At 41.9% G+C, this 18,650-nt stretch overlaps 1 protein-coding gene across 8 annotated transcripts in view; it reads right to left on the bottom strand.

Moving 5' to 3' along the window:
* The window catches only part of TBL1XR1 (TBL1X receptor 1), a 166,717-nt gene that overhangs the window by 132,424 nt on the left and 15,643 nt on the right, over positions 1 to 18,650 (bottom strand). For 5 of the 8 annotated variants that reach the window (XM_037909527.2, XM_037909537.2, XM_037909528.2 and 2 more), the window contains one exon: positions 8,112 to 8,291. The exons of the other annotated variants lie outside the window; for them this stretch is intronic. The gene's annotated coding sequence lies outside the window, so the exon portion shown is untranslated. The remainder of the gene's footprint in view (positions 1 to 8,111; positions 8,292 to 18,650) is intronic. 8 annotated transcript variants of the gene reach the window in all.

Below are 18,650 nucleotides of genomic sequence, written 5' to 3'. Positions count from 1 at the left end.
TGTAGACATACCCTAAGAGTCATGCAGCTAAAACTGCATGTTCTGAAAGTTTATTCCTCTAATATTCATGGAGGAGAGAGGACAACTTTGGTTATGGAGCTCCTGGTGCCCATGAGGTATGCGCTCAGGGGATCCTTATATTTGGGGGCAGATGGAAATAGAAAAATGGAAGGTTTTCTCTACCTTAAGACGGTTCTATTAGATTTTTAAGGCCAGAAGGGACCAATACCATCATCTAGTTTGACCTCTTGTGTAACACAGACAATAGAATTTCACACAGTAATCCCTGCATCAAGTCCACATCTTTTAGTTAAACTACAACATATTCTTTAGAAAAAGACATCCAGTCTTCATTTACAGCTTTAAGTGATGGAGAATCCACCACAGCTGTTGTAAATTGTTCCAATTTATAATTACCCTCACTGTTAAAAATGGGCACCTTATCTCTAGCTTGAATTTATCTAGTTTCAACTTCTGGCCATTGGACCATGTTATGCCTTTATCTGATAGATTAACGAGCCTTCTACTATCCCAAATCTTCTCCCCGGGTAGTGTCTGTTACTTCAGCTCACTGTTTCCTTTCCCCTTCTCCTTTGCTACTCAGAACTCCACCATCACAATGACGATGACTTAGTCACAGGAAGGCTATTACTTCAGAATATCAATTTCTTGAGGCCTGGAGCTCCCCTTACGCTATAGAAATTCTCTGACCCACTGATGAGATCAAAATGTGTTCTGCAATCTGCCACAACTGCTCCACAGTAGGCATTCTGAAAATGATCCCAACTACAGATAAAGAATCCTGTCATGTTCTGTTCTTTTGTCGCGTTTCTGGTCACAGCAAAGCACCATCTCTCAGCAGAACCTCCAATACCAGAAAGAGACAAAGCAAATGAGAAGGAACAGCTACTTGATTAGCCATTGATACGTGAAGGACTGAAACAAGAAACTGATCACCTCTTATTATGAGAGGGTAGCACATAACTCCCACCCCTTCTCTTTCTCCAGTTACCAATGGCTTACATTAGAATAGTTTTGCCTCAGACACACCACACACAAATATGAGCTACAAACACCAACATGTCTGCACTTTATTTATTAGCCCTCACATCCAGGTTATGTCTGAATCTTGCAAAATCTTTGCAAACATGTCTACGATGTGGCCTTTCCTATCCATACAGCTAAAACTCATAATTTCTCATCTCAGCTGTGGCAATATCCTTTTATCCAGCCTTGACAAATGCAATCTTGCCCTGTTTATATCCACTCAGAAGGCTGCTGCAAAGATTTTTTTCCTAATCCTTCGTTTTGACCATGTCTCACACACCCTCTTTGCACATCTCCACTGGCTCCCTCTTCTCTATTGCATCAAACATAACTACCTGTTTTCACCTTCAATCTCTCCTCAGTGGGCACAGACCCTTCTCTCACCAACATCTGTAACTGCATCTCCACCCCTTTGGTCCTAATGATTCTTAAATGCTTCACTGCTAAACATTAAGCTTCTCAAAGTAGTAATACACTTCAGGGCTAATTTGCAAAGGTGCTGAGCATTTACAACTCCAGTGAGAGCTGTGAGTGCTCAGCAACTCTGAAAATCAGGCACTAACTCACCTTGGATAGTGAGACTGCCCTATCTGAGAGAGCTATCCAGTCCTTTGGGAAAGCAGCCCATGGGGTAAGCCTTACTTGGAATCAGTGCCAAAAGCATGTAACATTCTGGCAGGCCTCAAAAGGAGATGTCAGTTAGATAGTAATGATTTTCCAGGTTCCCTGTCCCGATGTTAAGTAGGTAAGGGAAAGCTCTCAATATAAAACGAACAAGGAGTACTTGTGGCATCTTAGAGACTAACAAATTTATTTGAGCATAAATAAATTTGAGCATAAATTTGTTAGTCTCTAAGGTGCCACAAGTACTCCTCCTCCTTTTTGCTGATACAGACTAACACGGCTACCACTCTGAAACCTTTCAATATAAAGATCCATTATTACTATTTATGTGTATTATCACAGCATCTAGAAGCTATAAGGTATGTCTACATCTGCAGCAGCATATACAGACACTGCACTGCTAGCACATGTATAACTAGCATGGGTACAAACAGCAGCGTAGACAGTTCAGGACAGCTTAGGCATGTGGAGTAGCATGCCCTACGTGCCAGAACTCTGTGGGTACGTATCCTACATGGCTTTCTACATGCCCAACCAGTATCTCCCTTGTCCACAATGCTATTTTAGCAGTGTAGTATCCCGCTGCTTGAGCCTTTCTCCACAGCCTCTCCTCTGCCAGAACCTTTCCCTGCCACAGAGAAAGGCTCCCGCAGCTCCCACCTCCCAGTGCCTTTCCTCACTGCAGTGAATGGCTCCAGCAGCAGGAAAAGGCTCTAGGATGGTGGGGAGGCAGTGGAGAAAGGCACCAGCAACAGGGCACTATCACATGTAGCAACATTCTGCAGTAAGGCTGGATGCAGCCCACCTTTCACTGCAGTGTGTAGTTATACATACCCTACATGCCACTTCAAGTGTAGCAAAAGTCATCCTTGTTGATAAGAACTCCATTGTGTTAGGCATTGTACAAACCCCAACGGTATCACCACAGGCATATGACATTATTCACAGAATACTATTTTTCCCCCCCTTGACACAGTTGTGGCTGGAAGACAGGTGCAAAATTTATATGATGGAACAAGACAAAAAATTAGATGAACTAACTGCAAGCAACAGATGACAGAAATGCTTTTTAAACTTCCTTTTTGTTTTGTATTTGCTTTGGTGTTTGCGGGAAATAATTAATTCCTCACAAAACTGCCTGAAGGAAGTTGTATTTGAGTTCTAAGTCCTCTCGTTGTATGACTGACTGTCTCCATGCCTCAGAGGCATACCTATAACTGCCAAGGGTCATTAAGGGTATGTCTATAAACCTACATTAAGGGTAAGTCCGGGCTCTGACTCAGGTTTGAGCCCAATCTCTGCTTCCATCCACAAACAACTCAGTCTGACTCAGGTCAGCAAGCTTTCAGGACCCAGTTCCTAGGGCCCTGACAGGGGCGTGTGTCGGAGCCCAAGTCCCACTGTGACTTGGGTCCAAACCCTGTCACTTTGCAGCGTGGATGCAGGTCAAGGTACATGCCCGAGTCAGAAGGTCTGCATAATACAGCATGGACGCCTTAGCATGGCTGAGAGACACAGGCCAGCAACTGTAAATCGAGGTTCTCAATGCAGTAGGGGCTCGCAAGCATGAGCTTGGAAACACTGAGTCCACTAGCCCACGCTCCACAGACTTAGTGTGCAGAGTAGATATACCCAAAGGCACAACCAAATTCTTCTGGATGTTCTGAGAGAGTATTCAGTGAAGCCTAAAGGACAGATTGCCAAGTGTCAACGAGCCAAAATCTGCAGAGATGGAAAAGCTAACCTTTCACACTAAGTAATTTTCACATCTATATGTAACTAGCATAACTATACACAATTATGCCAGAAATTCACTTATAAGAAACAGCACCAAACTTGGTTTATTTATTAGACATATTTTCCTCTCTCATTGTGAGGAATGTGTCCATGTGTTCCAAAGTCTCAAAAAAGAGCCACACATTAATCTGCAGGAATTTAAAGTCCTAGAGTCATCACATGGATCGCTGCAATGCAAAAAAAAAAAAAAAAATTTGGAGGGACTTCTAGTAAATATGACTTGAAAGTTGTATCTGTGAGGTACAAACAGAAATCTCTCCCCATGCCCTGAGAAATAATACCGTGGATCTGCAACACAGAGAATAATTCAAGGTAGACAGACTCCATCATTGTACGGCCAACTTTTTCCCTTACATCTGGAACCCACAAGTGATTCACAAACTTGCTGGAGAAATGTAAGTCTTCATTTTAATAGTTGTTAATAGAGTTATGTTCTTCTCACATTTCACAAGAATGTCTCAGCTTTTCACAATAGTCCAACAATGCTGGACTGCTCCTATTCCATGTATTGTGAGTTCTTGTCATCACTTATACCCAATAGCCTTTCCCCATGTCCACCAAAACAGATTTGAAGCCTTGTGTAAAGGATTGAATAGTTTTGAAGAGAATTAGAAACATTTCTAATTACTGCATCTTTAACATAGAAATGTAGGGTTATAAGGGAGCTTGAGAAGTGATTAAATCTAGGCCCCTGCACTGTGGTAGGACCAAGTAAAACTAGACCATCCCCTAACAGCTGTTTGTCCAACATATTTTTAAAAACTTCCAATGATGGAGATTCCACAACCTCCCTTGGAAGCCCATTCCAGAGCTTAACTATCCTAATAGTTAGAAAGTTTTGTCCAATATCCATCTCCCTTGCTGCAGATTAATCCCATTATACGTATGCTATTGTTTTGCCTAGATCCGTATATCTCTTGTGCTGTCAAAAGTAATTGTGCAGGAAGCCTTTGCAAAGTCTATGTGTTCTGTGCTTCAACTATCACGTGTCCCTGGAGAAGTGAATGGTAACCACAGTATGAACAAGGGTGGAACTCTGGGAAAGAACAAGAAGAACAACTGATCATAGTCCTCCTTATAACAGCCCTTAACATATTTGAAGACTGTTATCAGATCCCCCCTCAGTCTTCTTTTCTCAAAACTAAAGATGCCCAGTTTTTTTTAACCTTTCTTCACAAGTCATTTAATCATTTTTGTTGCTCTCCTCTGGACTCTCCCCAATTTGTCAGCATCTTTCCTAAAGTGAGGCACCCTAAATTGGACACAATACTCCAGCTCAGGGCTCACCACTGCTGAGTGGGACAGGTATACACACAACAATCCTGTTAGTACACACCGAATGACATTTACCTCCTTTGCAGTTATATCACAATGTTGACTCATGTTCAATTTGTGATCCACTATAACTCTCAGATCCTTTTCATCAGTACTACCACCTAGCCAGTTATTCCCCATTTTGCAGTTGTGTATTTGATTTTTGCTTCTTAGGAGAAGTACTTCATACTTGTCTTTACTGAACTTCCATCTTGCTGAATTCAGACCAATTCTCTAATTTGTAAAGGTCATTTTGAATTCTAAACCTGTCATCCAAAGTGCTTGCAAACATTTTATAAGCATACTTTCCATTCCATTATCCACGTCATTAATGAAAATACAGACTAGTCCTAGACCCAGAACTGACCCATATAGGGCCCCGTTAGATACGCCCTCCCAGTTTGACAGTGAACCACTAATAACTATTCTGAATATGGCCTTTAAACAGTTCTGAACCCTCCCCCGATAGTAATTTTATCTAGACCACATTCCCCTAGTTTGCTTATGAGAATGTCCATTTGTATGAGAATTCCAAATTTTATCCACTTTTCTTTCCAAATCATTGTGTGTGGTGAGCCTTTGTTAATTTTTTGGGGCGAGTGAGAGATGACAAAAGGGCTTACTAACACTACTGAAAAAGAATGGAATTGCCAAAAACCATGAGTATCATCATCATGCTATAAGGAAAAATCTGATCTCTCACAATTTTGACCACTTATAGTCTATCTTACTGAAAAGAGTAAAGTAAATCTCCTCATTCTAAAGCTCCCATCCCCACTGCAGTCTTAAGTGCATGCTAGTACTGTTGTTTGCCCCCTTTTGGGGTAGTTTCATATTTTGTTTTTACTGATTGTGTCAATCGGACAATGCAGCTCTACAAAATAAAAAGAATGTTGCCGTATGGGCCCCCACCTCAAGAATGGCAGATAATCATACTAGCACATTGTTATGCTTAAATACCGGGAACCTGCACTGAGCTCTGTGCAGGTGATTCCCTGCTCTCACCTGGAGACCCACTGAAGTCAATAGGTCTCTGCATGGGATCAAGGCTCTGCCCACATGGAGCTCAGAGTAGGACGGTGGTTGTAATATAGACAGCTCTTAAATACAGTTAAATGCAGCATGTGACTGTACCCCATATGCATTCATTGCTCTAAATTCATATACATACACATATTTTAACCTCAGTTGACTGGAGGCATGGCATTGCAGCCAACAATCCCTATAAAGACTATCAATACATCACTATTCAATTGGCTGGAGGCTGCTGTTGAGTCATGCAAGGGATTATGTCCCACTTGGAGATCCAGTTTGTCGTCATACAGTCACTACTAAACCTGTCAGACAGAGTAGGGCAACAAGACCAAAAACCAGATTGGCATCAAAACATTAAACAATAACCTAACCTCACCTCATCTTTCATCTCGAGTATACTAGAGAGATATACACTCCCACCTACACTGTACCAACAATGCCGTCCTTGTTTGTCCATTTGTCAATTTTCTGATCAGCACCATCCTACAATCTGCCCCTCATGCAAGGAAGAAGCGCCCTGTAAAAATCCACAAGGATTATAACAGGATAACAACCACCCAGCACCGAACACCCGGTGGACCCAGGTTACCCAATATCACCTTTCATAACTTATTTGGTTAAATATTTTAAGCACAGATTCTCCTAGCCCCCAATACTTTTCAGTCAGACCATTAAATGTTCTTCTCATCTGACTCAGCTCATTGTAAGCAAACATGTACTGGGATCTTACCTTTTCTTTCTGACACTGAAGTCATGTGTACTCTGTTCTACCTAGACACATGGTACATTCGTTCTCAATTCAAAAAACAGACACCTGCTATTAAACAGCCATACGCACTCTAATCCAATAGGACAAAAAGCATTTTCCTTCTATCGTGGTGTTGAGATAAGACTAAGAAAGAAAAAATTCTCTAATATAGCCTAGCATAGGGAAAAGGAAATGCCTCTCTTACCCTCTAGCAACAACCCTCCCCCAAAAATAAAACAAATTGGCATTCATAGCCTTTCTTGAATAATTCCTTAGCACAGAGCTCTTCCCCAAAGCCAAATGCAATTTCTCTCCTAATGAGTTATTTCCCTCCCCATGTGCTGAAATAGTATGTGACCTCCCATATCAACCATAAAAGCAATATCAACCTCTCTTTGTACCAATTCCAGTCTGACCTGCTCATCAGCCATGACAACCTCTCTCTTTTCCAATACCTACCAGGTATGTTCAAAGCCATCCAAACCCAATCTGTCTGTACTCATCACAAGACAACCTACTGGACAGTCATACCAATTCAGTCTTCTAACTGTGAGGGTGGTTAAGCACTGGAATAAATTGTGGAATTTCCATCTTCCTAGGCAATCATTGGAGATTTTTAAGAGCAGGTTAGACAAACACCTTCAGGAATGGTCTAGATAATACTTAGTCTTGCCAGAGTGCAGGGGACTGAACTAGATGACCTCTCGAGGTCCCTTCCAGTCCTATAATTCTAACCATTTCCTATTCCGTTTCACACACCACTTTTTAATGGTGGTGGTAGCGACATTATTCTCTCGTTTGCTGGCTTTCACCCTAATTTTAAACCAAAGGTTTAGACCTCTGGCTCCTATAGCAACATTTTCAGTCCCAGACATCAATTACTGACCTGTTCCTATAACAAGGGATGCTGGGAAGGGGTGCCCATCCCAAATCATGAGGCTCCCTTTCTTGCTGGCCGTATTGAGATTAGAGGCAGAGTAAGTACCTGTCATATACTCAGTATGTGAACAACTACACAGAGTCATCCAGCAGATAAAACAAAGACATATGTTTTGCTGAGTGGGTAACACACTCTTTTGGAGCTGGACAGTGATACAGCAAAGGGTGACTGACTTCTTACCCAGTAGGTCAGATCCCTCTAAGAGAGGAAAATCTATACTTTTATTCCTTTGATCACAGAAGAAGAGAGCTTCATGGGAGATTATCAGGTACACCAAGTAGCCCCTCCTGTTAGCGGAGATAACAGACAGCTAAGGCCAAGGAATTATATAAAAGGGACAAAATTCTAAATCAGACAGACAGACAAAGGAAATCTAAACTCCAAAGGAACTATGGTGATTTGTACCATCTGAGGCTCTGACCCTTATTTGGGAGCCACAGAGGACATGAGGGAATGTCAGTAACTAAGCCTGAAGCTCCTGGAGGGCAATGGCACAGAGCTGGGCATCCAATCTAGTCTCCTGATGCCTTGGCATTCTCCTCTTTCCTCCTCTGATCACAGTTCCCCACGAGTACTGTTGCATAACTCAAGTTCCATTCAACCAACCTGGTTTCAGTTTATGCTTCTTTGAAAGTGGAGGGCCATGGCTTCCAAATTAACCCCTGGCCAATATGGATGGAGTAGTTGGCAAGTCTCTTGACTTCAGTGGAGCTGTGCAGATTTAAACCAGCTGAGGATCTGGCCCTGAATCTAGACAGAACTTGCTCTGTTTTCCATGGCAGTGATCTGTGGAAACAGCAAGTTTTATCTTTTACATACTTTTAAATTCTTACTGCTGGCACAACAATACTATTGGACAGATAGCTTGAGTCAGCTTTCTGCCACAAGGTGTTTGCACTCGTTGGCTGACTCAGAGTGCCGCCAAGTATGGCACCTTGCCCGCCTTCCTGAGCGCTGCACAGCCTGCAAAGGGGCAACACAGCAGTAGGAGCTAAAAACCTTGTTTCTAGAAGAGCTCACCTTTGCCACAGTATGCAGAATAATGAGAGCAGACCAGCCATTTATGTTAGAAATCATACGTTTACCCCCCCACAGTATTCAAACAAACATTTACATACTCTTTATTATTTCCTTCAGCTATTTACATGCAAAGCTTAAGGTTCAGACACTTTATAAAACGTAAAAAAAAAAACCCCAAAAAAACCTAATTCATGCAAAGCATTGATATTGGAATCTTACACTGAATTAATTGTGGTGTCAATCAATAAAATGGACTGCCAAACAAAAATTAACCCTTAAAACAACAATGCTCAACACCCTCACCCCTCTTCCCACTGGTCCGCTAGATACCAGGACAATCTTGTAGTTCAAATCAAACTGAATATGGCCATTTCATTCATTAAAAATCAGCATCCATTGCCACAGAGCAACAATACAGATATGCAGACCAACGTGATCTCCAGTGGTTTTGGACACCACCCAGCATATTATGGGTGCTACCTCAAAGTACATAAATAAAAGGAGAATTAATAATGACAGAGGTTAAGTTAGACTCATTTAGGAAAGCAGGCGGATGACCAAGAGCATAGGATTTTAGTCCAGTAGATGGGCCCTGGACTGAAAGTCAGGAGACCTGTTTCTTCCCCCCGCCCAACTCTGCCACTGACTTACACAAGTTACTTCACCTCCGTCTCCGTTTCCCTTTCTGTTCTATGTCTGTTTAGAGTAAACTATGTGAGGCAGGATCTCTCCCTCCGTAGGTGTTTGTATAGTGCCTAGCACAATGGGGTCACGATATCTGTTAGAGTCTTTTGGCTCTACAGAAAAGCAAAAAAGAAATAAGAGCTACAGGTTGTAGGGCAAGAGTGGACAAACTATGGCCCGCGGGCTGCATCTGGCCTGTCAGACCTTTTAATCTGACCCTCGAGATCCCGCTGGGGAGCAGGGTCGGGGGCTTGCCCAGCTCCGCGCAGCTCCCAGAAGCAGTGGCATGTCCCTGCTCCAACTCCTATGTGTAGAAGCAGCCAGGGGGCTCTGCACGCTGCCCCGCCCCAAGCACCAGCTCTGCAGCTCCCATTGGCCGGGAACTGTGGCCAATGGGAGCTGCGGGGGCAGTGCCTGCGCATAGAGCCGCCTAGCCTCGCCTCCATGTAGAAGCCGAAGCAGGGACATGGCATGCTTGAAGAAGCTGCTTGAGGTAAGCGCTGCCTGGAGCCTGCACCCCGACACGCTGCTGCGCCCTAACCCACTGCCCCAACCCTGATCCACCTCCTGCCCTCTGAACCCCTCGGTCCCAGCCCAGAGCACACTCCTGCACCCCAAACCCCTCATCCCCAGCCCCACCCCAGAGCCCACACCCCCAGGATTTGTCATCTTCAATAGTAGAAATTTTTTTTTTTCTTTTGGGGTGAGGGTGCATCATTCCCTGTCACAGTAATGCTGTGACACACGAACTCCAAGGTTGGTCACAACTCAGTAAGTGCTTGTGCAAGACCTGTAGGCCAGATAGTGCAGTCTAGAAGGCTGAATAAAGCCTCCAAGCTGCTCGTTGCATACCAAGGAGCCATAAACAGCCTGGGACTGGCCTACCTGAGAACTGCCTCTCACCTCCTGCCAGAGTGCACAACTTGTTCAAAAGGACACTGAATTAAGAGCCATTATGTTTTCTTGTAAAAAAAAAAAAAAAAAAAAAAGAAACAATTTGTAAATCCTATGGTATCATTAAGCCTTAGAGCACACAAAAGCTAGCATGCACATCCTCATGTTGTGCATTAAGTGACAGAAAACAACTGTGCTCACCAGAAGTGAGAAGTCACTCCCTCCTGTACTCACCTGTGGCACACAGTAGTTCAGTCCCCTGAGGACTGAAAAGCTGCAGCCAAACTAAAGTCATTAAACTCAGGGGCATCTGGATGAAATGTAATGGCCTGGGTGAGACACAGGTCAGACTAGAGAAGAGGTTCCCAAATGGGGGACATGCAATAACATTATTTTGGGGGCCCAAGGACCCCCCCGGGCCCCACTGAAGGGCCAAGGATAGCAGGGGATTCTTTCTGGCCAGGGAAGTGGACGGGGCTCTGTGTAGTTGGGCTCGGCTGCAAGGACCAGGTTCCCAGCCCATCTCTACCCCACTGCTGCAGCAGCCACCAAGTGGCAGTTACCCTCCTCTGCTAGGAAAGCCAGCAGGCACTCTGCAAACAGGGAGCCGAAGGCTGACCGTGGGAGTCCTGACCCCCTCACTCCCTTCTCTCTCAGACAGAGTCCCCTCTGGACCTCAGTGCAGCCCCAGGGCACAGAGCCTCATCTGCTTCCCCTGCCAGACAGAACCTGGGTAGAAGTGGATGGGGCTGCGCTGAAGGGCCAGAGGGAGCTGTGTCTGGCAGGAGGTCTAGTACTCAGGGGTGCAGTCTTACACTCCCCTCCCATCCCCATCCCTTCAGAGCAGCTCCAAAAGGGGTGAGAAGCAAAATGGGTAGGGAGCTGGGTCCTGGCAGCTGAGACCGCCTGACTGTTACAGGAAGCGGAAGACTTCCTCAGCTGCCACCTGGTGGGTACAACCTCTGTCCCCCAGGGGTACGAGGCACTCCTCTCACCCCCATACTGGGCACTCCTTCCATCCACCCCCTGACCTGGCCTCAGTGAGGGGGACATGTATGGGGTATGAATTTCCAAAGTGGCCGCCACAAAATAAGTTTGGGAAACTCTGAACTAGATTTGAAATCATTAAATCAAAGAGCGGAAGGTCATCTAGTTCAGTCCCCTGCACTCACGGTAGGACTAAGGATTATCTTCTAGATCATCCCTGACAGGTATTTATCTAACCTGCTCTTAAGGACCTCCAATGACTGGGATCCCACAACCTCCCAAGGTAATTTATTCAGTGCTTAACCACCTTGACAATTAGGAAGTTTTTAATTTTACAAGTTTTAGATGTAAAATTGCTACTAAATTTTTTGGTGAAAAACAAAAACAAAAAAAGATGGTCCCTTCTGGGCTTAAACTCTATGAAACTATACGTGTGTCTACACTGCGATTAGACATCCGCGGCCGGCTTATGCCAACTTACTTGGGTTCAGGGTGCTCAGGTTGCAGGGCTGTTTAATCATGGTGTTCTGTAGACATTCAGGCTTGGGCTGCAGCCTGAACTCTGTGATCCTCCCACTTCGCAGGGTCCTAGAGCCCAGACTGAAAGGCGAACGTCTACACTACAATTTAACAGCCCCTTAGCCCAAGCCCCATGAGCCTGTTGCAGGTTTTTAAATGGCATTGTAGACATACACTATAAGGCCCCGCTCAACCTTCCCTCCAACTTTTGTCCCCACTTTTGCACCTTTCCATTCCCTAACAAGAACAGACACAGCCTAGATATTACAGTCCACCTCTGCCATTCTCCTATAAAGTTGGTTTCCCATCCCAGGTTGGCCTTCTAATGTAAGTCACATGGCCCTTCTGATCAGCCATCCAAAAGAGTAGTCAACAACCCACAGCAAGATGACAACAACTGGAGAGGAATTTGAGTTTCAGCAGTAGGTGCAGGATTCAGTGCAGACCTGAATCAGGACTCAGATTTGTCTCTCTACAGCCAGAATCAATCCCTTTTGAGAGCAGAGTTCTCTCCCTCTCCCACCTCTATTCCTCAACTGACCTCTCAGGCTCCCTGCAGAAACCATCCATCCCACCAATGTCATAGTTTAGATTTGGACAGTTCTATAAAGATTTAAATGAAACAGACAAAATTAATGAGTCCCTTCCTCCAAAATATTTTTGTATAGAATATATGCAATGGTGTTAATCACCCATCAATATAAGGAGAAAATATAAACTGCAACAAAGCCTTAAAAAGTATTTTGAAGTTTTGGAGAAAATAAACTGGAAATGTACATCAAGGTGATGAATACATTAAGTCAAAATTCTTTGTAACAACAGTCAGTGTTTAAAAATCTCATCCCTTTCATCCTTATTAGACAATGTTTTGTCGTAATTTGTTAGGTATCTTCATAAATGTTTGATGAATATTAACCCTTTAAAATAAAAAATTTAGTTTCTTGTTCTATCTTTGAGCATTCGATTATGTCCTAATTAGTGCTATCTTGCTATTTTAACTTTCAATTAAATATGCTTAAAAACTACACTAAAAGAATATTAGTCAAAGCACGCAAAATTTGGGAAATGCCAGAACTAAGGTTGCTTGTACCAAATTTAAGCGGGGACAACAAAAGAACATACCTGACACAGAAGGTCACCAGAATGTTTAACAAGGACAACACAATTATTTTCCCATCGTTTTATTCTTTAGAACAGATTAACTGTTTTGGCTGAAATTTTCCAAAAAATCTGCCTGAAACAGTCACCAGGCATTGAAAATTTCAGCCTAAATGGTTAAGGTTTGGTAAAGTTATAAGGAAGTGAAAACAGGGTCTGATAATGGGAAGTGAGAGGCAACCTTAATGATAGGCAGCACTACCAGCCCGGCCTAAAAATAGTCTATTATTAAACTGATACAGAACACTGTTTCATTTTCAAGTTGTTTTTTGGATTTTTAGGTTTTGGGTTGGGTTTTTTTGTTTGTTTGTTTTAATACTTGGTAGAGTCAAGCCCAGAACCCAAATCCCATATGCAAACCACCCCGAACTTGGAGAGAGTAGGACTCCAAATATGAAGTTTAGGACTGTCCCTTATCACTAGAATATTCTAACACCAGTTCTAAACAACCCCAAACCGTTTGGCAATTTCAGATCTGGATCTGTAGCTTTGGGTTAGGCCCATCTCTAACCATTTCTAATTATTATAGTATTTCCAACAATCACCCAGTATCCTGGGTATGCCTCATGCATCAATTTAGCTGTATAATCTGCTGATAAATTACTACCATTAGCCTCCACATACTTAAACCTATATTTGTAAAATAAATATTGGCTAACGGGGGGACTGATTAAATCAAGACAATTTAAATCACTGGTTTAAATCACCAAGTGGAAAGTCTAAATTTAAATAATTTTTTAATCAACTTTCCCACTTATACTTCAGTTATTTTCTGAAGAAGGGTGCATTCTCATTAGTTGATATAACAATTAAAACATCTTGATTTACAACTTAGTAGAGCCTTTACACTAGATTTGTACATCTTTTTGCTACCTAGGAACGTAAACTATAACTATATACATTTATTTAGCAATTATATAGCTTAATATTTTCAGATTCTTATTAATTGTACATTTTTAGTATGTTAGAAAATAGTGAATGACATATTCCTTATTTACTAGATCATGAGCAAAAAGTTAATTTGTGTCAAGTTACATTAAGATGGTAACTGGAATTTAAACACAAACATATAAAATTGATTTTTATTAAACGAAACATGCCCTTAATATACTACATGATTTATTGTGTCATTTATAAAGCTTGACCTCAAAAGTTAGAATCAGGGGGCAAACCAACTTTCTTGACGTAGAAATGCAGCCTTTAACAAAGATTTTAATAGAGGCTCTGGATTTAGTACTTTTTTTTATAAATGTTTTAAGAGATTAAAAGTAGTTTAAGCCGTAACATACTTTATATTAAATTGAGATTTCATTTAAAACACATTTCATTTTGAAAAGAAAAACTTGTAATTTAGAGAACGCCAAAAAAAGTTGGCCAATAGTATATGTGCGCTGCTCTGTGTCATGTAATGAAAAACCCTGAGAAAATGTAGTTTCCTTTTTTGCTTTTTCTTCCCCCCAACAAGAGACTCTTCTAAGAGTACGCTGTGCATATAGCACAACATTTGTAAAATGCTCACCACGCAGGATTATCAACAGAACAGGATGATAGCGTGGGTAATACTTTATTTAATACGTATGTATAGCATGGCAAGCAATTGATAAGCTGGGTAGTTGGTGTTAGTTCCCTGTAGTTTGTTAATTTGCATTTGTTTTGGACAATCATATCTTTTTGTATATTTTGTTTGTACTAAAAAAATATTTTTAGCATTTCATACACAGATGTCCACAATAGTGGATTACATTATTATTACATATTATTCAGTCTCAGTACATACAAGAGAGCTTAATTAACATGATCGCATACTACATCTCAAATAGTGGTATAGTTACATCATTTTTCTTACAATCTTAGACAGAAAAAAAATCACCTTATGCTACATTTGTATTTGTTCTTTTTGGTCATTTCATTTTTGTGATGGCTCCGTATGTCTTTGGCATTCTTTTTATAAGTTCTCTTCTCTCTAATGTATGTAAATAATTAAGTCAACAGTAATGCACTATACAATTTATTTTCAGCCAACAGCACAGCCTGGGAAGAGACAGTTAATGATAATTCATCTGCAAATTTAGGTGAGCTATTTCTCTATTACTCTGTTATTCTACTTAACATGAAGTATTTGTATAAGAACAGTACTATAATTTTATATAAATGACAGCAAAGCCCTGATTCTTCAATGAACTCTGTGTGAGTGAACGCACAGCCCCACACAAGGCTCCATTGAAGTCAATGGGACCTATGCAGGAGCCGGTATCTGTGTGAAGCAACTTGCAGGATGAAGGTTTAAAGTAGTCTGACATAAAGAGAAATACACAGTACTACAAGATGATAGAAATAATTCTATGATATTGTATTGCACCATTTTGAAACAGTATGTGATCATAACTAAAGATCATTCAGTGCATACACAGAAGGAATGTCCTACGGTGTTTGTGGCTGGATGGTTTTTAAAGAAAATTCCATAATCTGAAACTCTACACCAAGGCTCCACCATAACACTGTGTCCCATAAATCTCACGTCTACAGAAGCGAACCTTTCCTCTACGAACCTTAGAAGGCATGATTTGACACTGAAATAGGACTCACTGAGCAATGCCTCAAATAGGTGCTACAGAAAAAAAAAATGGCAGCTCATTCAGCAAAGGGGCAGCCCACTTGATGAATGAAGGCTTTGTAACCTGGCTGGTGTGCTGCTGCGCAAGGGAGCTATGGTGTACATCTGCTGGCCTACATCTTCAGTGGAAGGTGAGGGGCCAAGTGACAAGTGGGGGCCTTCTGCTCCCTAACAGTATGTCTACACAGCATTTTGGATCAAGTGGGAGTGAGCGTCCCAGCTTGGTCCATAGCCTCAGGCTAGCAGGGCTGAAGCTAGAGCTCTAGAACTGTATGGACAGTGCTTTGAAGTTGTGGCTTGGGCTAGAGCTGAAGCTCTGAAGCCCATACCTCTTCCTAGGCTTCAGAGCCTGAGCTCCAGCCTGAGCCACAACTTCAAAGCGCTGTTTACACAGCTATTTCTATATCACTAGCACAAGCTCTGCTAGCCTGAGTCTATTAACCAGTACTGGAAGGCTTGCTTGTGGGCTGGGTGGACATACCTCTACTGGCTTCTTGTCTCATCAGGTCAGGGCTGTCCTGGCTCTCTGCTCTCCCAGCATGTCTTCACTACAGAGTTAGCTGCAGTAATTGGCACCTGGCCTCTCGCAACTACATTGCAAAGACCTACCCACGTTATTGTGTCTCTCAGGTGTTGTACTCACTCCAGTATGTCACTAGGACTCCTTGGGACATGCGCCATGGATATTTGTACTGCAGTAAGCTGAGTCTTTCTAAGATTCCGTCCCAGTGAATTGTGGGAGAACTTGTATGCTCATGACAGACAGGAGAGTTGTGGGAAGGCACTAGAGAGCTATCAGCAGTTGAATAATTTAGCCTGCGTCATCACTGCAAGTTATCAGTCCAAGTGAAAGTTGAACTTGGACTCTAAACCTACTCCTCAGCTGTGCCCAGGTTGAAAGCACCACTTAACTCAAGTGAGAGGTTTGCACATGTGAATGGAGGGGGGCTGGTGCAACACCCAAGTAAGAACTCAGGCTAACTCTGGTGTGAAGACAGACTCCCAACAGAACTTCTGTGTCAGGGAGAAGGAAAGTCTGAATGTTACAGGTTGAAGGGGCGTTATCTTGAACATCCTGTTCTGGAGCCCATTTCCCTAGGAGTCTTGGTGTCTTTTCCAGTGGCTTTGGGATAGTGGGAAAGAGAAATCTTCTTGCCTTTGGGGAATTACTCAGTCCCTACCTCAACCCCACAGTAAAGGATCTGCAGACCTGAAAACTGATTTCCATTTGACCCAGCTTATGAACCTTTCAATATTGTGAAAAGCCTCTTCCGCTTCTCCAGAGTGTCACTAAACAGAAAACTTCCCAAATAGGGTACATTAAATGGTGTACAATTGTTGAGGGCCTGCTCACTTTGTCTGGGTTAGCCACATGACAGGTATATAAAGTGCAGCTTTCCCTAGCTGAGCATTTTAAGCCTGATCCAAAGCATACTGCAATTTTTGAAGATAGGCCCTTTACAAGTATAGGCATCAATGCTGCACCACATATACAGGCTTAACTTTAATATTATGCACATGGGTAAATGTGTGCAGAACTGAGGCATTAGCTCTAATTGTTTTGTTCCAAAATTAGCACATATGCTTAGACTACAATTTTCAAAGGCTCACAGCTTGGTCAAATAAAAACTTGTGTTCATCAGATTACAACTCTCCAAGAATCTTTCTTGGCTAGGGTACTGCTGTGCCAAATTTCAACAAAAGAAATGGTTAACAAAAATTTTAACAGCAATCTTTTTTCTGTTCTATTGAAATAAACACACACTATCCCCACAAAAAAAATTTTTTTTTAATTCATCTTTAGACAGAGACAAAGCCTGGGAAATTGCAGCCCCAAATATGAAAATTTCAGAGAATCATAAGAAACTGAAAATGGGTTGCTGCCTTTCTTGTTATAATATGGTAGGGGAGCTCTAAAATCATGGTAAACACAATTTTTCCCCCCCACACCAATAATATTAGTTGTCCTAATGTTAAGACTGGAGATTCTAGAGAATTTTTAGTTGGGTCAATTGGTATTCCCTTGAAAAATATCCCAGCCTCCTAGAGTAGTCTGTCAGAAGAACGTGAAGATACATCTGAAAGGAAAAGGGGCTTCAATAAGATCTTTGAAATATCTTAGAAGCCTAAGGAGCATGCTCACAAGTGATATTTTTAACCACTAATTAAGTTCTATTTTAATTTTAAGATCAAGCAAATATGCTATGTAGATTATGTTCAGAATACGGTACAAGCGTCAGTACTTTCTGGGGTACGTCTATACAAGGTAATAATATGTATTTTTAAAAGAAATTCTCCTATAATTCAAAAACTCCTGAAGAGATTTTCCTGAAACTGTTAAAAAACAGAATGAACCCCAACTTCATCATCAAGCAGGGATGGAAAATTTTAGCCCAAAAGATGAAATGTGAAAACAGGTTGTTATAAATCTTTAGTAAAGCAGTCAAATTATGCACACGCACAAAGGTCACTTATGGTGTTGGGTTTGTTTTTTCCCCCAAAGACCATGATTTGCCTTCTAGAACCTTTCTACACTGCCAGAAGTTGAATGGTGGGAAATTGTCTTATAACACAGTAGTGCCTTGTCTAATATTAATTTTCATACAAGATGTACACTTTCATGACAAGGCTTGCAAAATTCTATCTGCCCCAGGGTATGTCTCTCTTTAATAGGCAAGTAAAATACCATTAGATTTTTCATTATCAAGAATCATGGTAAAGGGCACACATGAACATTTTGTGCCTGGGCTTGTAAATTTTCATAACTATTTTGCAAGGCACATAAACACAAAAGTGACTCTTATATCTTGCTTGTGAATACCAGACCAAACTGTGGTATAACCATGTTACTAAATCTTATTTCAGCAACATGATCATACTGCCATTTAGTCACAGCTACACAGGCAAGCCCGAACAGTCAGGATACTATCACATTGTGACACGATCCACCAGACACGGGAATTTTGGAAGAAACTGTCTTAGATTCTAACTGACCCAGTCCTACAAGGTCTTACAAATGTGCCTAACTGTATACACTGACAGGTTTCAGAGTAGCAGCCGTGTTAGTCTGTATTCGCAAAAAGAAAAAGGAGTTCTTGTGGCACCTTAGAGACTAACAAATTTATTTGAGCGTAAGCTTTCGTGAGCACTAACAAATTTATTTTAGCATATGCTTTTGTGAGCTGTAGCTTTGTTAGTCTCTAAGATGCCACAAGTACTCCTTTTCTTTTTGCGAATACACTGAGTAGTCCTACTACTTCAACAGGACT

The sequence above is a fragment of the Chelonia mydas genome, chromosome 9, assembly GCF_015237465.2.
Source record: "Chelonia mydas isolate rCheMyd1 chromosome 9, rCheMyd1.pri.v2, whole genome shotgun sequence".
Lineage (NCBI taxonomy): Eukaryota > Metazoa > Chordata > Testudines > Cheloniidae > Chelonia > Chelonia mydas.
This window is presented reverse-complemented; position numbering and strand designations above follow the sequence as displayed.